The sequence below is a fragment of the Nyctereutes procyonoides genome, unplaced genomic scaffold (genome assembly GCF_905146905.1).
Source record: "Nyctereutes procyonoides isolate TBG_1078 unplaced genomic scaffold, NYPRO_anot_genome, whole genome shotgun sequence".
In the NCBI taxonomy this organism is placed as follows: Eukaryota; Metazoa; Chordata; class Mammalia; order Carnivora; family Canidae; genus Nyctereutes; species Nyctereutes procyonoides.
In genome coordinates this window covers 71,387,470-71,409,587 of record NW_026575142.1, presented here as the reverse complement: position 1 = coordinate 71,409,587, position 22,118 = coordinate 71,387,470, and the positions used below count along the sequence as shown (strand labels likewise).

The window sequence follows — 22,118 nt, the reverse complement described above, 5'->3', positions numbered from 1 at the left end:
TTTGCTAGATTGGATGCTTCCTGATTCAAGAATCATTAAATAAAACCAATTAGATCTTTAACATTTACTCAGCTGAATTTTTTAACAGTAGTGATAAAGTTCCCCTTTCCTGTCACACACACGCAAAAGTCAAATAAAAAAAAAGTAGACATGTATTAGATGATTTCTGGTCTTTTTGATCCATCATTTCTTCAGAAAGTCTTCAAAGCTGCTACACAAGCGGATCTACTATTCGGGTGATGCTAATAAAATGGCTTAATTCGTGATGACACATGAAAAAAACGTTGAGCTTTGTGTACTGGGTAAATTGATTTGTATTTTTTTATAATGTGCATATTATTTATAGCATTTTTTTTAAGAAATAAGAAATTATTCCTAGTTAAATAGAGCAAATACATGTCATTTTTCCTGAAAGTTAAATTTTCTGTGTTCATGTTTTATGGACAAGTAGCAGCTGAGAAAACAATTAAGGTTGTAGAAGACTGACCACCTGTAGAGAAATTTATAACATTTGTACTTATTAGCTACAAAAAGAGAAAAAAGGTAATGAATCTGTTACCCGTTTGTTTGTCAGAGTCCGAGGAAAGAAGTGCCTTCATTAGCCTATTTGTCAGGCAGGCGTGAAATGAGGCAGAAAACACTAATACAGAACAATTAAGAACAATCCAGAATATGAAGTTTTGACGGGGACTTAGGTGGCCTCTAACTATACGAAGGTTTGACAGCAACTTCTGACAAAATAAAAAAGGAAGGTAGGGGAAATTATGAAAGTGGTAATGTAAAAAATGATGATTATAATCTGGAGTTCAGCTTGGCCTTTGAGATGCTCCATTTTGCTTGGTTTAAATTTAGAAAGTCATTCAAGCACGGTTAATTGCCTCTGTTACATTGGAGAGCCAACAGGTTTGTTCAATGCTTGGTGCACTTTGGGCTTCAGAAGTGAAACAGCGAATTTAGATTTTAGAACTGGTCTGATAGGCGGGAGTCATAAATGCTTCCAAGTATTAAGACACCAGACAATAAAAATCTAAGAACATGACCAGGTAAATATTATCAAGGGATGCGAGTTAGAAGTACTTAGCATTAGCAGTTTGTAAAGAGAGAGAGAAAAACAAAAATTATGGTTTTAGATTCAGACCTTTACACAAAGTATTATATTAAATATATATAGTATTTTTTCTTAAATATCCATTCAATTTAAGTCAAACTGTTGGAATTATCATGTCGTTGGCTATTTTTTCCATTACTTGACCCTTGACCGGAAGTCACATGCTCAGTTGTGTTGGTTGGCAGCCCAGCGATTTATATATTTGCCTGTGTCAAGGACGCCTTAATGAGGATGCCTAATGTACATTAAATACACTTAACGTACTCAGAAAAATCCCAAGTGGTGGCAATACGGGGATTTCCGAAATTAGTTTTAGGAACATGTGAGCTGAATAGAGACCACTTTCCATTACCTGCGATAATGAGGATTCGGTATAATATAAAAATAAAATTCATGTTATAGCCTACGATTTCAGCCTCTTTACTAAAACATTTTTACTACAGACACCAGCAAGTGACAGATGTGGTTGACTTATCTTCTTCCTCTTTCGACTCTCTAATGAGCAATTAAATAGCCTGAAGCAGAACAATCAAAAGGTCTGGAAAATCCACACACCAGGTAATCAGTTTTTGAAAAATTGGGAGTTAATGGTACTTAGCTCTGTTGTTCGTCAAGAATTCCCCAAGCATCTTCCTCAGAATGACTCTGAAAAAAGGGGACACCTAATAATAGCGTAGTTTTCAGTATTGGTATCATCAGCCCAGCCTATAATTTGCCTGAAGCTTTTCAAATACTGTTCTAAATGAAGGTGTGAGGAAGGCACGCAGTTGTGTGCGGTGCTGTTTGAGAGGGAGGACCTGGGGAAGTTCCGATGTCCTAAGCCCACTTACCTGCGCAAGTGCTGCAGCTCTAGGTGCATGGCTATGAACGGGTCTTTCTTCGGGTAGCAAGGGTAGCAATCCTCTTTAGAGTTTCGTTCCTTCCTCTCACCCCTCCTTCTTTCTCTTCTTCCCTCCCTTCCACTTTTCCTTCACTCTCTCCTTTCCTCAACACACATTCACTGAGCGCTTGCTACGGATTATACACTGCTGCTTTGGGGCTTACGAGGTTGAGTGAAGACAAGAATTGTGGCCTAGTACCGAGTAAGTACCTTCTGAGATGGAAATAGAAGTGTGTGGTCGCAAAGTAGTAGGGCTAGTTCAGGGACAGATTTTTGGGATATTCGGAGGAGAATCTGGGAAATGCAAGTTGGGGGTGGGGCTGGAAGATCCTTCCAGGCAAAGAAGAGCAAGAACAAGAGCAGAGTCTTGAGAAATTGCAGAGCCCCTGAAGAGAGGCAACAGACTGATGTCTGGGGTGGAAAGTGCAAAATAAGAGTGTGGTAAAGAATGAGGTGGGAGATATCAGAAAGGGACACAGAACATAAAGACTCCTAACTCTGGGAAACGAACTAGGGGTGGTGGAAGGGGAGGAGGGCGGGGGGTGGGGGTGAATGGGTGACGGGCACGGAGGGGGACACTTGACGGGATGAGCACTGGGTGTTATTCTGTATGTTGGTAAATTGAACACCAATAAAAATTAATTTATAAAAAAAAAAAAAAAAGAATGAGGTGGGATAATGAGGTGAGAGGCTCGTAATTCATGTTAATGAAATTCGGATTTTCTTAGAGATTTCAGAGACTCCCTGAAGGTTTGTAAGCAGGCTAAGAATATGATTTAAGTGGGGTAAGAATCTTTGCATTTTAGAGTCGCACTCTGACAGTGTTGTGGAGACCATAGCCAAGACGAGAATGATGGCTGGAGTATTGTTCAGTTAACAAAGAAATATGTATCCAAGGAAAATCAGGACAAGTAAAAAAGAGGGAAAAATCTGGGTTCTTCTCAAAGCTCAGGGCTTTCTAAGCCTTCCTCTAAGACTTCTAGTTGAAGACTTTGTAAACTAGAAGCAGTTGTAGGTAATTTATTTTTATTTTATTTTTATTTTATTTGTTTTAGAGAGAGAGAAAGAGAATTCAAGCTAAACTTAATATCTGAGAAAAAGCAGAATCCACCCTGGCTCATCATGATGTAGACTCTGTGGGCCAATGCTCTAGATCTAGATCCACTGAGGCAGGAGTATCCCCTAAAGATTGGCACGTTCTTCACAAGAAAAAAAAAAAACATGAAATCTATTTGTTGGAAATCTAATTATTCATAAATAAAATAATATTTTATTATTTTTAAAAAATTATTTTAGAGCAGTTTTAGAAATGCAAAACCACATGTAAGGATAGTATAGGAAGTTTATTAACGGAAGTCCGTACTTCATTCATATTTCCTCAAATGTTCTTTTCCTGTCCCAAGATCCTCCCTACGGGACCCCACTGCGTGTAGTTGTCAGGAATCTTTAGCCCACCCGGGCTATGACGGTTATTCAGAATTCCCTTCATTTTATTTTGATGACCTTGGAAGTTTGAGGGATAGTATTGGTAATGTCTTTTGTAGACTGCCCCACGGTTGGGATTTGTCTGCCATTTTTCTGATAAATGTTGACATCGTTAGACTAAGGATATATGTTTTCCTGAGGAAACCACAGCTGTAAAGTGTCATTCCCATCATATTTCATCGATATGGCTTATCGTTGTTGACGTTAACCTTGGTCACCTGGCTTGCAGTACCGTCTTGTAGGGTTTTCTACGGTAAAGTAACTTACATACTCTACTGCATGGTATGCTGTGCCACTTTCTTTGGGAGAAAGCTACTATGTGCAACAGCCCGCAGTTAAAGGGTAAGGAATTACGTTCCACCTCCTTGAGGATGCAGTATCTGTATATACAACACTTGGAATTCTTCTGCACAGGAGATTGTTTTGTTGGTTTATATCAGTATGAACTCATGGATAGTATTTTATATTTGGGGTTATAATTTAATACTACTTTGTTATTATTATTTTTTGGCTCAAGCTGTTCCACCTTTGGCTCTTGGGAACGCTTTCAGTTGGTTCCTATATCCCTTTGACATTACCCCCTCACCCCGTTGTTGTGCTTTTGTTTCTTTGCGCACTTTCTCACTTTCTGGCACTGCAAGCTGCTTTAGACTCATCTTGTGTAATTTTTGCCCTGATCCTAGAAACAGCCATTTCTCTAAGGAGCCTCGGTTTCTTTTCTTCGAGGATGAAATTAGAAACCAAGATTTGAGCGATAGGTCTGTTCTTTGCTGTTGGGATCTTCCTGCTCCTAGGCCCTTTCAGTTAACAGAACAAGGAGATCGATGCATGTATACTCATATTAGCACACATGTCTAGAAATATTTCTGTATGTAACCATCCTTATATTTAGTTAAACATTAGTTTATGCTGATGTCCCCGACTCTGATTCATTACCAGATGGGTCATTCCAGCCTCTTCCCTTGCTTATCTGTAAACTCCCACCTCATGATCCACCAGGCTCTCAACCATCCACCATTTACATAAATGTACAAGTTCAGTATAATTGTCTAGTCATTTTGGAATTGTCAACCCGTATCACCGTAGGAAGTAACTTTACCAACTTGAGTACAACGCTACCCACAATTCCCTTTGGCTTTATTCTTACTAACATTATATAGATCAGTACTTTACTCCTCCACTCTCTTCAGTGAGGTTGGTTCCATCTTGTGGTCCCTGTCTTCCTAAATGAATTTTTATTTTTTTTATTTTTTTTTTCTAAATGAATTTTTAAAAGCTTTGCATACATTAAGGTTGACTCTTTGTGGTGTAAAGCTCTGTGGGTTTGGACAAATGCTTAATGCCTTATATTGAACATTATAGTATCATACACGTAATTATGCCACTCTAGGAAAAACCGTGTACCTCATCTATTCAAACCACCCTGCTGCCACCAAACACCTGGCAGAAATTGATGTGTTTACTGTCTCTAGAGTTTTGCTTTTTCCTGAATGTCCTAAAATTTAAATCATATGGTATATGGGGTTTTTAATACCAATTTGTCTCACTTAGCAATATGAGCTGAAGATTTACCTATGTCTTTTTGTGAATTGATAACTCATTTCTTTTTATTGCTGAGTAATTTTACATTTTATGGATACACTACAGTTTTTCCATTCACCTATTAAAGGACATCTTGGTTGCTTTCAGTTTTTGGTGATTTTTAATAGATCTGCTGTTATCTTTCACTTGTAGATTTTTGTGTGGACATAAGATTTCAAATCAGGTGGGTAAATTACTGAGCCATGTGGTTGCTAGCTCATATGGTAAGACTATATTGAGTTTTTTTTTTAAAGATTTTATTTATTTATCCATGAGATTTCCAGAGAGAGAGGAAGAGACACAGGCAGAGGGAGAAGCAGGCTCCATGCAGGGAACCCGACGTGGGACTCGATCTCGGGACCCCGGGGTCATGACCTGGGCTGAAGGCAGATGCTCAACCACTGAGCCACCCGGGCATCCCTATCTTGAGCTTTATAAGAAATTACCAAACCATTTTCCAAAGCAGCTACAACATTTTGCATTTCTCCCAGCAATGAATTAGGGTTCCGATTACTCTTCATCCTTGCTAGAGCAATTGGGACTATCAGTCATCAGATTTTAGTCACTTTAGTAGTTTTATAATAATATCTCATTTTATTTTAACTTACTGTGCTCAAGTGAAAAGTTAGGCTATGCTTATTTGCTATATGTGTATCTTCTTTGGTTGGGTCTTTATTCAGATCTTTTGCCTATTTTTAAAAATTGGGTTGTTTTCTTTTTTTCCTCCAACTTTTTATTTAAATTTCAATTAGTTAAACTGTAATATTAATTTCAGGTGTAGAATTTTTGATTTGTCACTTACATACAGCATGTGGTGCTCGTCATAGATGGCCTCCTTACTACCCATCACCTGTTTAACTCATTACCCACCCCACCCCCCACCTCCCTTCTGGTAACCATCAGTTTGCTCTGTATAAGTAAGAGTCTGTTTCCTGATTTGCCCTTCTCTCTGTTTCTTTTGTTGGTTTTTTTATTGTTAAGAATTCTTTGTAGATTTTAAATATAAGCCTTATATCATAGATAAGTTTTGGAAATAATTTCTCCAAATCAGTGGCTTCTTTCATTCTCTTGACAATGCCTTTCACAGATATGTTTTTGATTTTAATAAACTCCAAATTACCAGTATTTCCTTCCATGGATCATGCTAATGGCGTTTTATTTAATATATCATTACCAAAGTCAAGGTAGGTCATGTAGTTTTTTTTTCTGTTATGTTTTATTCAATGAATTTTATAGCTTTGAATTTTACATTACGGTGTGTGATCCATTTTGGGTTAATTTTTGTGAAAGGTATAAGGTCTGTGTCTGGATTTATTTCTGTACGTGAATATTCAGTTGTTCCACCACCATTTCTTTCTTTTTTTTTTTTTTTTTAAAGACGACCCTTTCTCTGTTGAATTGTTTTACTCCTTTGTAAAAAATCAGCTGACTATATTTGTGTGGGCCTATTTCTGGGCTCTCTATTCTGCTCCATTGAACTATGTGTCTGTTCTTTTGCTAATATCACACTGTCTTGATTACCTTAGCCTTTGTAAACCTTGGAATTTGATGTGTGAGTTGTCTGGGCTTGTTTTTCTTCATGATTGCATTGGCTATTCAAGGTATCTTGCTTTTCTAAATAAACTTTAGAATCAATTTGTTGGTTTCCACAAAATAGACTGCTGGGTTTTCTTTGGGAGGCGGGGGTTACCAATTATCTATTTTTTTAAAAATTCCGGTATAACTAACATATAGTGTTATATTAGTTTCAGATGTACAGTAGTAATTCAACAGTTTTATATATTACTTGCTGGGTTTTTGATTGGGATTGCACTGAAATGTATAGATCAAGTTGGGATGGATTGACATCTTTATAATATTGGCTCTTCTAATCCATAAACATGGAATATCTTTCCACTATTTATATCTTCTTGAATTGTTTTCAGTAGCATTTTGTAGTTTTGCACATATAGTTCTTATAATATTTTGTTAGATTTACACCTAACTTTATCTTTTTTTGGTGTTATTGTAAATGATCATTTTTTTAATTTCAAATTTCAAATTCCAAATATTCATTGCTGATTGTGATTAGACAAAATAATGGCTCCCCAAAGATACCTGAAGATGCCCTAATCTTCAGATCTGTGAATATTTAACCTTGTACTACAAAATAGACTTTGAAGATGTGATTAAGAATCTTGAGATGGGGAGATTTTCCTGGATTATGTGGATGGGTCCAATCTAATCATTAGGATCCTTTGACTCATGCGTTATTTAGGAATATGTTGCTTAACTCTGTGCATTTTGGGATTTTCTAGCTATTTATTTGTTGCTTCCAACTTAATTCCACTGTGGTTTGAGAACAGACATTGTATGGTTTCTTTTCCTTTAAATTTGTTATGTTTTATGGCCCGGAATGTGGTTTATCTTGGTGAATGTTCCATTTGAGTTTGAGAGGAATGTGTATTCTGGTGTTGTTCGGCGAAATAGTCTATAGATGTTCATAATATACAGTTGATTGATGGTGTTGTTGAATTCAGCTATGTCCTTACTGATTTTCTGCCTGCTGGATCTGTTTCTGATAGAGAGAGGAGTGTTGACGTCTCTAACTATGATAGTGGCTTTATCTATTTCTCCTTGAAGTTCTATCAGTTTTTGCCACATGTGGTTTGATGCTCTATTGTTAGGTGTAAACATGGTAAGGATTGTTATGTCTTCTTACAGAATTAACCCTTTTATCATTATATAATGCCCCTCTTATCCTTAATAAATTTCCTTGCTTGTTTGAAAAGAAGCAAAGAAGTTTGTTCTGTCTGAAACAAATATACCTACTCTTGTTTTCTTTTCATTGGTATTAGCATGGTATATGTTTCTCCATCCATTTATTTTATTTTTATTTTTTTAAGATTTTATTTGTTTATTCATGAGAGACCGAGAGAGAGAGAGAGAGAGAGAAAGGCAGAGACACAGGCAGAGGGAGACACATGCTCCATGCCAGGAGCCCGACGTGGGACTGGATCCCGGGACCCCAGGATCACACCCTGGGCCAAAGGCAGATGCTTAAGCACTGAGCTACCCAGGCATCCCTCCATCCATTTATTTTAATCATATATATGTGGTTTCATATTTAAAGTGAGTTTCTTGCAGGTAATATATAGTTGAGTCTTGTTTTCCTTTTTTGAGTCTTGTTTTCTGATCTACTCTGATGATCTGTGTCTTTTAACTGCTCTAACTAGAAATCTCTGTCCAAGAAGTCCAAACTAAAGTGTGCTTTGGGTGAGGGTGAAGAGCATTTCAAACCAGAATTTCATGATTTTTGTACCAAGAAATCAGGGGTTAAGAGCCAGGGGTTCTGTGAATTTGGGGGGAACGGTACACAAATATATATTTACTTGTACTAATTGCAAACTGAAATTTAGCAGTTTTTTCAATTATAAACATAAGCAACAAACTACAACAAAACTGGCAGTCCCTGGGGCATTGTTACCAGTGAACTCATACATTTGTTTCTAAGAACTTATTTATTTATTTATTTATGAGAGATGGGGGGGGGGGGGCGGGGAGAGGCAGAGACCCAGGCAGAGGGAGAAGCAGGCTCCTCAAGGGGAGCCTGAAGTAGGACTCAATCCTGGGACTCCAGGACCATGCCCTGAGCTGAAGGCAGATGCTCAACTGCTGAGCCACCCAGGTGTCCCGAACTCACATATATTTTTATATCACATTTGCAGTTTTTGCCATTAATCACAATATCATTTTTGTTCAACATTGAAAAGTTCACTAGTTGGTAGGCTTACCACTTGGTCTTACTATTTATTGCACCAGTGAAGAAGCACATATGTAACTATATCACAAATTGGTTTTGAAATGATTTTTTACTAACCATATTTAGATATAATTGGTTTCCTTTTTGATTTTATCTATTTTTATCTTATAAAATTATTCTGAGGAGGTATGGCAGGCAGAAAAATGACCTCAAAGATGTCCACATCCTAATACTTAATGAATTTGTTATATAACTTGACAAAAGGGACTTTGTAGATATGTTAAGGTTAAGGACATTTAAGTCAGGAGATTATTCCAGATTGTTCAAATAGGTTTCATTTAATCATTAAGTTCCTGAAAGTGGAAGAGAAAGGAAGAATATTGGCTCAGAGATGTGAGACATGAGGACTGGAACTACAGTTACTGGCATTGAAAATGGAGGAAAGCAACCATAAGTCAAAGAATATAGCGTGAAAGACTCTTAGCTACAGACAACAGGAAAATGGGGATCTTTATCACACAACTGCAAAAAACTGAATATCGGCCTGTAATCTAAACAAGTAGGAAACAAATTATCTCCTAGAACCTTCAGAAATGGATGCAGCCTGCCCACATTTTGATTTTAGTCTGGTGAGACACATATTGGACTTGTGACCTACAGAATTGTAATAAAATACATATTGGTTCAAGTCATTAAATTATTTACAGCAGCATTAGGAAACGAATACAGAAAGGATCCCCATGCTCCGTCAACGTTTCAGTGGTGTTCCTTATACAAAAACAGGTTAAAAACTATTCTGGAGTTTAACTCAATACCACAGTCCTAAAATCTTTGAAAAGGTAAAAATTAGGCCACAAAATAACTGATGGGCATTAAGACCTCTCAGGTGTTGGTGCTGCAAGTGATTCCATCTACACTAAGAAAGGTAAAACGACTGTACTAACCTCCCTTCTCCTTTCCAGTTTGGTTCCTTTGTTTTCAAACTACAGGTCCATGGCTGATTATGACAATTTAGCTTTTCTCTTAGATATTATGCTGTATATGTAAACTCAGGCATCTAATCTAAGAATAGCTTTTAAAGAATTGATTGCCCCAAGCAATCAAATTGAATATAAACTTATATCATTGAAGAATGCATACGAGTGGGAAGATTGTGCCAGCAAAATCTAATGAGGAAAATGATGTATTAGAAATACAGAAGAGTAATGGCTTGTTCTGAGTATGCTTCTCAGGTTGGAATAAATTACATTTTGTTATAATCTCAATATCCCTTGGAAAGAGTAACTATGAAAATGTATATTGATTCTAAAGCAGCATTACTGTGTATTCTTTATGAGAACGCATTTTTTAAAGCAATAATCAGAAGACCATGAAACTCTTTAAACACCCATTAGAATTAGGGAGGGGTAGAGATCTAAATTATAAGGCTGCTGGGATATTGCAGTATTCCTACCAGACAGTAGAAAGTCCATAGGCAGTTAGTTATGTGAGGAGACAATTCTAGAATTTTTCTTTAAATATACTTTTTAATTAGCCTGACTTTAGCACCTTTCTTTCTTATAGTTGGCCAAAATTTCCTATATCTTTTATTCATCACTTTTTGTTCCCAAGATTGCTCAACTTAGCTCTTAAAAGAAAACAACATTTGGGGGTGACGGGCACTGAGGGGGGCACTTGATGGGATGAGCACTGGGTGTTTGGTATTCTATAAGTTGGCAAATTGAACACCAATAAAAAAATAAATTAAAAAAAAAGAAAACAATATTGTCTTTCTACGAATTTTTCCTGAAATTGGCAAGTTTAGGGGAGAGAGGATGGATGGCATGCCGTTAAAAGTGACAGCTTGTTGTCTTTCAATCAGCTCTCCTCTCAAGGTAAAATTCCACTCATTCTACATAACCCGGGTAAAGACCTACTTCCTTGAGATATGGTACTGCGTCACCCCTCTGTAGTTTGCTTCTGTCCCTGAAAATCTCCCAAGAGTTTGGCATCTGTTGTTGTTAACTTGGGTCTCAAGCACTGTTTCACTCAGCCATCATTCATTCAGCATGGTTTGAATATCTGCCATGTGCCAGTCCAGGTGCCAGGCTCTGCAGATACGATGGTGAATGGGACCCTGATTACAGCCTCAATGTATCAGGGAAACGTGTGTGAAAATAGATAATTATGGTACACTATGGGGGCATTGTTGTAGAGCTTGGAAGTTTCTATTACATATTGACAATGAGAGAATTACACTGTTGTGTTCTTTCTTTAGCTATTATTTAAGCCCCTATACGTGTTGTCTCCCCATATTTATTGCACTGATGTACACATAATGCCTATTCTTGATTAAGTCTTCCTTGTTTCTCTTCCTTTATCTTCTCTTATTCTTGTAGCTCCGTACTGTGCACAGGGAGACGGCATTTCTTCTTGGTTAGTCCAGAACTATTATTCTGAGTCCGTAGAGGGTGGTGGTTAACAGTACAGATTCCGGAGTCACATTACCTGCATTGAACCTTGACCTGGTCCCTGATAGCCTTTGAACACCAGGTGAAACATTCAGCCCCACATTTCCTCATCTGCAAAATGGGGGTGCTAAGAGCCCTCACCCTCACGAGACACACAATCGGTACCACGTGGACCGCGGCGTTATTGGTTGACCACGGGACAGAGGCCGGCCCTCCAGCTGATAATATAAGGACAAAGAGAAAAGCCATGAATAATTGGTTGGTTTTCATTTTTCATTGCCCACGCCTGTCCGGGGCCCCTGCAGCATAGAGAGGGGTTCCTTAGTACGGATCAAAGTGGAAGGTCGTGGAAGGATGAGCTTCAGATCTGTAATACATGGGAGCCTGGGGGCAGGGTCTGAGCTGCTAGGGAGTGTGCCTCTCGCTCATCCCAGAAGAATCCCTAGGCTTTGACTTGAGAACAGGTAACGGTTTGTACTATCTGGAAAGGCCAATCGATCTAAGCGGTAGAATTGAGATTTGGTTTATGGACTTGAAAGCCTGTTTTTTTTTGTTTTTCTTTATTAACTTTATAACCAGAGAGTGTTCCCGATGGGACGAGGATCCAGTCAGCACACAGAATAGTGACGACACAGTAAATACATGGTCAACTGGTCTTAGCGAGAATTGATTGGTAAGAGAGGACTTGTGAACATGGAGCGTGGGGTGTCCTGTGTTATGTAGGGCGGCGAGGGTGGGGGAACAAGGATTCTATGTCTTGCCACATGCTTAGTCATACCACAAGCATTGTTAGTGTGAAATAGTTTGTAAGATGCTTGACAGTTGGTGAAACCCTGCTTAATATTCATATTTATTTATTTATTTATTTATTTATCTATCTATCTTAAAGATTTTATTTATTTGTCTATGAGAGACACACAGAGAGAGGCAGAGACATAGGCAGAGACAGAAGCAGGCTCCCTGCAGGGAGCCCGATGGGGGACTCGATCCCAGGACCCGGGATATGACCTGAGCTGAAGGCAGATGCCCAACTGCTGAGCCCCCCAGGTGCCCCTAATATTCACCTTTAAATCACACTGTGCTGGTATCGCACATTTACGCTGTGGGAGTATCCTACGGGTTTGCTTTTTCCTCTTGGTGTTGTGGCATCATGTTGTCTTAAATTCAAGTATGATATTAGGGTCTTAAAATAGCATACCATTTAGTTTGACACTTAGGAAACTCCATTGTTAGGGGTCACACACCGATGTCAAGATAAGGCACGATTTTGCACAGTTCCCTTCCTACCCTGGTCTTGGCCCAAGGGCGTTCACTGGTGGCAGGGCCTTGTTCTTAATCTCACCGTCCTGTGTTCCCACGGCCTAGACTCTGAGGACTGAGGGAGGGGTGGACTCCTGTGTATCCCCAATCTAGGGAAAATCAGGCAGCCAGGGTTCTGAGTGTGATAAAAATTATGTAATAATTTGTAAAACTTAGAGATGGAATATATAGTTCTGCAATTAGAGATGTGATGGGGCTTTAGTTTACCTACATTAATCCCTTGGAGGGACTTAAACTGAATGCAGGTTTGTTATTTTTCCATATGGCTCTTTGTATGTCTTTTTAACAAGCGCAATGGCTTTAGAAATCCTTCTTCTAGCGATGTCTATTGTTTTCTATTTGGGAAACATTCTTAGTCTCAGAGTGGTGCTTGCAGCACCCCATCACATCTCCCCACCTTATACCCTGCCCTCCACTCTGACTTAAAAAGAAATAAAGAGAAAGCACACCTGTGTGCATCTGAAGCTTTGTCAAGACTCTTTGGTACAACTGAGCGTTTGTAAATGTTACGGGACGCTGTACACATAGACCGAAGGGGGCATTTGTCAAATCGGGAGAGCACTATTCCACTGAGACTCCTGTTTCCAGCTCTCTGCTGTGAGTTGCCTTGAGAATAATTATGAGCAAGTGCTGCTTGGATGTGATGGTGATCTGGCCAGGGGAAGAAGATTCTGGGCCTCAATAGCAGCTAAATAGCATAAGAATCAGCTATCTGTTTAAATAATGCTCGTAAATGTCTATAGGCAGCCTGACTAAATTCTGGGATTTTATTTTATTCAGGCTGCTATTTCTGTGTACCACCAAACTTGTGGAGGAGCTTTTGGATTTTATTTAAAAACAAACAACAACAACAAAAATCCTGTTTCTCATCCCTCCCAACCAAAACCTCTATCTATCTATCTATCTGTCTATCTATCTATCTATCTATCTATCTATCTATATCTATCTATCTATCTATCTATCTATCTATCTATCTATAATTTATTTTTTGATTTTTGTTTAATTTTTATTGTGTCTGGCTCTTTTAACATTTGTTAAATGATTAGTTTTCTTTCATTATTTGTTAGCCATAAATGAATCTGGAGTCTTTTACATGTTTATACGTATTATGTACATGTAGATAACTACATTAGGTGTGTTTCAAAGACAAATCTCGTGTTTTTTAATCCAAATGACTCTTAGCCATATGGTTTTGGCAGCACTTTGAATTCTAATCTCAATTTCCCATTTGCTAGTTGAAACCTTCTGCAAGACAAATAAGCAAGTAAACAAACAAGAAGAGAGACGAAAAACTTCTTTTTGTGTGATCCCAGGTTGATATATGGTAGGAAAGGGCAAGTGTTCACACGTATTTGCCCAAATTAGAAAGAAATTGTTGCATACTCTTGTTTTTGAATGAAAATACAGAATTACCATTTTTCCCTTTAGGAGGAGAGGACTGGAGTGATACATTTTATTTGCAAATAGGAGCTCGCCATGATCACGTGCTTTGTGGACCGAGTTTGCCAGATTTCAGGGGCAGTTGGTTGCAGTTGTGCCTCCGCTGTCCATGGTCCTTGAGTCTCCGCCCTCTTCCTTGACTGTGGAGAATTGTGGAGCAGTTTTCCTCCTACTTCTTAGGCCTTTTCTGTCTTCTTGGATGGCTTGTCCACTTCTGTTCACGTTCTTATTTTATGTTTTTCTTCAGGGTTCACTCTCAGGGGCTTCCCTTTCCAATATGCCATCAATTTTGAATGTACCCTGTTTTTATGGCTTCAGAGCTCAACTTTATGTCTCCTGCCCTGACATCTCTCTTGAGCTCCAGGTCTATATTTTCACATACCTGGTGGAATTTCTACCTCAGACCCAACCTGACACTGAGCTCATGGCTTTTCCTGTTCCATCCTTTGGTGTTTTTGTACCAAGTCGTTATCACATGTACTCAGGCTCTAGAGAGCTTTGTTAAGTTTTCTATGATTTCTTGACTTGTGCTAGATTTTTAGAAAATGATTGAAATGAGAAGAAAATCTTATTAAATTTTTTTTCCTGGCTAAATTTGAGTTCAAGGGTTTCTTTTGTTTTTCAAAATTCACTGTTTAAATTTTAATTACTTTTATGAAGAACTGCCAATTGCTTCAAAATACACACTTTTAAAATGCCCAAAAGTATCCTGAAGGTCATTTAGTGTAATTATTCACTACATAGATTTAGAAATAGAAGCAGCTGGGAGTGAACTGGGTTTCCAAGCCTTTATGCTTCTACTAAATATAATGAAAAAATTATGGTTGTTAGCTACAAAGTCTTCATCTCTCTAGGTATGTTCATCTCCATTTCTTTATTCATAACATTTCAAATCTTTAGACCGACAACAGTAACATCTGGAAGTTATATGCTTTATATTTAAAAGTCCATGTTTAAAAGTCTGATCTTAGTTTTATCTGATACAAGGGTTTATGTCATCCAGGGACCTGGTTCATGTGTCTTTGGGCCTCTTCATACTTTGTTTCCTGTGGGTAGAGTCACTATCTCAGACCTGTCATGTGGCCAGTCTCAAATAATTAGCCAGGTTCAATTTTTATAATAATCAAGCCAAGAATAATGACATGATAATGGGAATTTAGCAGCAACATAAATTATATCTTAGATTTCACAAATCACGTTAGGAACACATTAAAGAAAGAAATGCTATTCCACTTTTGAAATGGCTTTATTATGTGACAAAAAAAAAAGAATGGGAAGGAATGTGGGCTCTGTAACTTCTACAAGTAAGGGAAATGCACTTGGATACGGGTATAACTTTGGTGAGGCAAAATCTCTGTTAGTAAACTAATAAAATTTGATTCATTTCTCGAGACAAACATCTCTAAATAGAGCTATACGATAATAAGTACCTACTCGCTTTATGTCTATAGTTCCTTATAGTCCTCTGAAACCAGCCTGGGGTCATGGTTTGCAGCTAATATAATTATTATTTTTCCACCGCAGGCAAGGTATAGTTCCTTCAGGACTTTTGAAATGCCCTTTCTGACTCCTTTCAGGGAGGTAAGGTGATTATCAAATTCATGTCCATCGGAACTGTCTTCTTTTATTAGATCAAATAACACTTTCTCTGGCTCAACTTGTCTTAATCTTCACTTATCTTAAGGGAAAGGAGTTATAAAGACCACAGTGGAGATTTTTCACTTGGTTTGAGGACTTGGTTTATTGGTAAAGGATGAATGTTGAAAGAGAATATAATCATGACTCACACAGATATGGAATGAATACATGTCAAACATTTTATCTCATTAATTAATGAAGGAACCAAAAAAGATACTAAAACTAATGGGTACGAAGGAGTCTAAAGGGCCACCTAATATGTAAGCTCATCAGAAAGGCTGGTTTGAATTCACTTAATAGAAGCAAAGCTGACGTCAACAGTGGAGAGGGAATTCCACTGAACCTCCACTGGACAGAATTTATCTGTGTTCCTAACACCAATAATTTTTTGGATTACTGTGTTTTCTGCCAGTTATTGTATATCTTTCAGAATTATAAAATATCTAAAGACAATGGGAGGTACAAACTCCATAAAATTTAGCCTTGATTGTGTTCTAAACAATGCAGTTTCCATTGAAGACACCCTTTAACCTCTTGGTCCACTTCCTTAGCTTTCACTGTTTTTCCTTATGGAGTGCTTGCTTCTTTTGACATTAAACCTTTTAATGGTTTTTGAGAAGGTAATCTTCCAATTTCTGTTGCCAAATGGTTTTCATGATCTCTGCTTCATCCCACTCTTCCTTTTCCCCAACTTCAGCTTAGGCAACTCAGTCATAAATGGGTACTGGAGAAGATCGTATCTTAAAATTGGAAAATGACCCTGAAGAGCTTCTGCAACTGATCACATTTGGCTCATTCGGTGAAGCCGTCGTGTGAAAGGAATAAGAATGGAATGGGAGGAGGGGAGTTTTAGATATTTTAGAATGTGTTTTAAGGAAAATGAATCTGAGGGTTTTTTTCTTAGCATGTTTGTTATTTTTTTATAGTAGTTAATACAATTATCCTAAATTACAGCAGGAGATTTATCAATTACATATTGTGAAACATTAACATGATTTGAAGGCTGCGTGATCCAAACTTCTAAACAGTTTTTTTTTTAAGAGAGAGGGAGGGGGAGAGAGAGAGAGAGAGAGAGAGAGAGAGCAAGCAAGCAGGAGTGAGGGACGGGGACAGAGGGGTAGAGAGAGAGAGTCCTAAGCAGACTCCATACCCAGTGTGGAGCCCGATGCAGAGCTCAATCTCAAGACACTGAGATCATGACCTGAGAGGAAATCAAGAGTCAGATGCTTAACCAACTAAATCACCTAGGTGCCCCTAAACTCATGACTTCACTAATGAGTTAATTCTTTTATCCACTAGATCATAAACATTGTAAGGGTAGCAACTCTTTGTAAGGTAGCTTTGTTCACTGTTGTCTCCCCAAAGCCTTGCACGGCGTCTGAGGCATAGTATATACGTAACATATATTTATCCAATGAAATTTTAAGAATAATTTTTTTGTGCTAGGTCCTGGGGATTAAAAATAAGTTACAGTGTAATTCTTATTTTCATGCTCTTTTCCCCAAAGGAATTGTCTTCAGTGAGGAAATTTCAGGCAATACAGCAGAGTGACGGGAGAATAGTTTGAGTTGGTCCCCAAATCACACCATAGGCACAAATCTCTACCACTTTGGACACGGTTAATATTTTTGTGAGAGCTGCTCATGCAACATGCTTGATGTCACCAAGAGGTGGCTGAGGTATATAACATTCCTTGGCTTTTGTAGCTTTTGTTTCTCGGGATTTCCCAGCAACACTTTACCACATTTCTGAGTCTATTCAGTAGCTCTTTCTTTCTAATAGCAGCCTGAGAAAACCACCACACCAGAAATTATTATGTGCTGCAATCCAGGCTAAGTGCTGTGTAATTGTTATAACATTCAATTCTTACACCCATCCTACGGAGTAGGTGATAGGTTAAGGATCATGACTGCAGTAATACAGCCAGTGGATGGCGGAGTTAGGACAGGACTTGAGATCTACCTGAATTCAAAAGCTGTAACCTTTGCCACTGATTTGTGTAGGCTCCATATCAAGAACTGAGGTAATGAGAATAGGGCAGAGTTGGTGTTGAGTGGGTGTATGTGTGTGTGCACACAGCAGGGTAAGATTTCCCCATATAATTGCAAAATCAAGAAAAATGTGCATTATTCATTTGTGCCCAGCTTTAGACTTCTCACCATCCAGGATTCTGTTCAATGAGGAATTGTATAGTGACTCTGACAATTGAATCAATACTTCTATTAACTGTAACATGCAATTTGAAGGTTCAGGAGGTGATTGGATTATGTTTTGTAGAATTTTTATCCTCTGTCGGTGGAGTCTATGCTGCCGTGGAGGTTCCAAGGAGTTTTTGAAACGTGTCTTTACCGCAGAGAGGTCATTTAGTCTTTCATATGATGGCACTTTGGCCCTTTCACCCACCACTGGCCCGCAGACTTCAGAAATAGGTGCCATGTGCCCATGATCAATCCTTCAAACATTTGTATTTGCAGGACAGCTTGGCATTTTTCTTGTCCTCACCTTTCAAAATTTCCAATACCCTTAACATTTGATTTTTTTTTTCTCAGAATGTTCTCCTAAAATGTCTACATTTCTACTTTCTTTAGTTTTGCTTCCAATTTTGAACTCAGTGTGGTTTTCTGAAGTCATTTCCCTCCTTCTAATTAACCTGATTCTATTACACACACATTCCCTATTCTTAGCTTCATTGTATCATCTACATAAATTACTAAAGTTATTTCAGCTTTATCTCAGACCTCCTTTAACACCTACTCTTCAGAGTTCTTGGTTTCTTGCCATTATCCCTGATTAGTCTCACATCTCTTTTCTCTAGTAATGACCTGGCATGAAAATAATTTTTTTTTGATGTTACTTTCACTTAATTTAATTCTTTTCATCAAGGGGCCAATTTGTTCAGATCACAATGCCACTCTGAATTCTTTTGTCTCTTTCTAATATCCCACTAAAATGAACCATAAGTAAAAGAAAAAAATCGAGTGTCAGAAATGAGAATAAATGCTATAAAGATTTATATATTTATTTAATTTAAAAATATACTTCATCCAGTTTTATTGGTTAAGTTCCAAAAGATAAATTTTGGGTAAAACAATAATTGCACAGATAGCATATTACAACAAAATAGATATTTTCAAGAGTTTAATTTTCAATTTTTATTTGATCTTTGATTAATAAAATATTTTATGTATTTTTTTACTGTAACTTTTCATTGAAATATTTGTAAGAGTAGTGTAGTATCATTAACTCTCATGTAGCCATCACTCAGTTTCAATCATTTTGAACTCATGACCAATCAGTCTTGTTCTATCTACACTCCCAACCACTTCCTTCTTCCCTCTGGAGTGTTTTGAAACAAATTCCAGACATCATATCATTTTATATGAATATTTTAATATGTATTCCTAAAGCTCTCCTCTGGAAAAAAAAAAAGCAGTGTAATGCCATAACCAGTTTTGAACTCTAAAGGACAGATAGTACACTCAACTGTAACCAGCTATGTTCTCATTTCTACTCTCTCATCCCAATTCAAAGCCACACTTCTAATTTTTCTATGGCAAATCCAAGACCAATGCTACTAAAGGCAAGAAGAAACAACATAATTTATCATTAGCTGTGTCCTAAATAAATAAATACATATACATATGCAATATATATGATTATATATGTAATATATATAACCCTTACATAACCTATGTGTTATCATTAAGATATGTGCTATTATTTACATTTTTTTATGAATAAGGAAATGAAATTCATGATGTTAAGAAAGACTCTATGTCAGTCATTTAGTAAGTGACAGAGTGGAGAAACAAACTCAAATTCAGCCTTTTTGCTAGGCTATGATACTTCACAACTTAGAAATTGGTTTCAGTGCAAACTTTGTAAATTAATTGTGGCTATGATCATAGAATAACTGCTTGATAACTGCTTCTTGGATAGATGTTCCTAGTTCTGGCTCTCCTGTCACCCAATGCACTGCCTGGGTTCCTCTTCTCTCTGCCACTCAATCTCTATTCTAACCTGACCCACTGGAACCTCCACCATCTTCATGACCTCTACATCTGGCAGGGACTGAGCTGTGGCTTACTCAACAGAATCCTACCCTTAAATTTCATTTTGTTGACTCTTTCACCTCGACTGACTTGGCCAAAAGTTTCACATTGGCTTTATTAAGAGCTGTGTGGAAATTTTACTTATAAATGTAGAATGGACATACTCTGGGGAGGGATACTTACATGAGGGGAAAAAATGTATCTTCTTAGCTTGGGGATTTTTAGTTGGTTTCCATTTCAGTGAGAATGTAGGGAATTGGCAGATGGAAGGGAGAAAATAGAAAACTCCGATTTCACTGGGCGAAAGTAATGGTTTTATCATTCATTTATCTACATCTCTTTATAAGATTTTATAGCTTTATTTTTTGTTTATATATTTTATGGAGGAATTGAAGATGTTTGCAATAAGAATATAAATAAAATAAATGTTAGTGCAGAAATAAAAAAGACAAGTCCAGAGAAAACATAAAAGTAGAAAGTCAAGTCAAGAGAAAAAGAACACACATATGCAACTAATAAGGATTTATCAGGTTATTGTAAATTATGTTTAAATTTAACTCTCAGTTTCCTTGAAATTGGAAAGATATAGTCAATGACACAGTTTTTGTTATCAGAGAAGAAGATGCTTGTCATTTGCTTAGGGGAAGTCATGCTTCTCCCAGCAATAAATTAAAAAGATATGTTTTTCACTTAGTTTTTTATGTAGGGAGAGCTGAGTGATTTGGTGGATAGTGTCCAAAACAATATTTTAATAAAAATAAGGAGGACAAAATAAAATAGCTATTTCCTTTATCTCTAAGATGAATGTTGGCCTCATGAGATTACACAGGAACCAAACGAAGATCATTTAGTGGACAGTTAAGGCAATAGTTGAAATTTGTGTTGCTTGATGTAAGCATAGAAATTAAAATCATGCAAAGATAATAAAACATTTTATCTCCTTCAAAGAAATATCACCTCATTTAACCAAACTTTCAAGGACATGGAAAATCACTCTGTTTAACCAAACTTTCCAGGACATAGATAGTTTGGGATTGCTGTATTGTCTAATGAGGACTTGGAATGCTTGTATTTGGTGTCGTTGGTTGAGGTTGCGTGTACTTACTTGAACAAGCTGATCAGCACTCGGTATGGGGATTACTTAGTGCTGGGCCTTGCAGATTTGCTATGTCCTCCTGGACTGGAGGCCTCTGCTGCAAACCTGTTACACCAGATCCTCAGTCAGGCCAAGAAGCATGTGAGTTTGATCCCCCTCTTCTTATTTATTGGGGTGGACTTAGTAGAGCAGTGCTGTATGTCTTACACCTGGCATTGTTCAATCCAGATGTCAATGCAGATAGGAAGAATAACCCAGAGCCCTGGAACAAACTGGGTCCCAATGACCAGTACAAGTTCTACTCAGCGAGTGTAGATTACAGCAAACTGAAGAAAGAAGGTCCAGACTTCTAAACGAAAAGTCTCACTATAAAGCTGCTTAGAATGAAGGTCTTCCAGAAGCCACCCACTCAATTTTCACCTATCCAGGAAATATTTCCCCTCTAAATGCACGGAATCATGTGTATGTTGGGGTTTACACTGATTAATAAATATCTGAAACTTGAGGGGGGAAAAAAAACGATGATAAGCAAGATGGTATTATTTAGATAAAACTACAGAATCTAGCTAGATGTCCAAAAAGTCGGGTTTTTTGTTTGTTTGTTTGTTTGTTTTTGGGAGGAGGGTGAGGACAATCTGGACACAGACACAGTAAGGTGCTAACAATGGTTACTGTTGGTAAGAGGGAGTTGGAGGCTGTTGTCTACTGTTTGAATTTTCTACATTGCTATACAGATAGGTGGTGGGATTGTGTTCCCTTCTACTTCTTTGTTTTTACATAGTTAAAAACTGAGTATATGCTAAAATGAATGAATCAAGAAATTAAACTAGATTAGATTAAACAATGAAGATATTCAAGACACTTAGTTGGATGGAGAAACTTCCGATTGTCGATAGCACATGTGCTGCATAGTCCCCTACCTAGGGGAGAAAAATCAAAACTAGAGCAGAGCACGTCTAAAGCCATTTTATCCTGGAAAGGGTGGCCTAAATGTGAACTATAGACACATTTTAAAGACATCGTCTCTCAAAAAAGTTCATTTTAGTTTACCACACTGATTACATGTTTACTAGGCACTGGGACGCAAGAGAAAATATTATATTCCATTTTAAGATGTCCTGCAGGGCTTTCATCAATCTTTCAGAGTGTGAGAATGGCCTCCATTCATGCCCTAGAGCCTATCACCTACAGGCTGTCAAGCCCTGAGACCTCAAACAGCTTCCTGCAAGCCCCGGACTCAGCGGCCACATGCCCTAATCCGAGCTGAAGGCGGTCTTGTTCCATAATGCTGTCTCTTATTACGGTTTTCTCCTGCACTGCTCCCTT

The 22,118-nt window shown here is 37.8% G+C and overlaps 1 pseudogene; it reads left to right on the top strand.

Annotated features, from left to right (window-relative positions):
* LOC129498484 (cytochrome c oxidase subunit NDUFA4-like) overlaps positions 1-21,145 on the top strand; it is a 48,701-nt pseudogene extending 27,556 nt beyond the window's left edge.
* Positions 21,146-22,118: the final 973 nt, after the last annotated feature.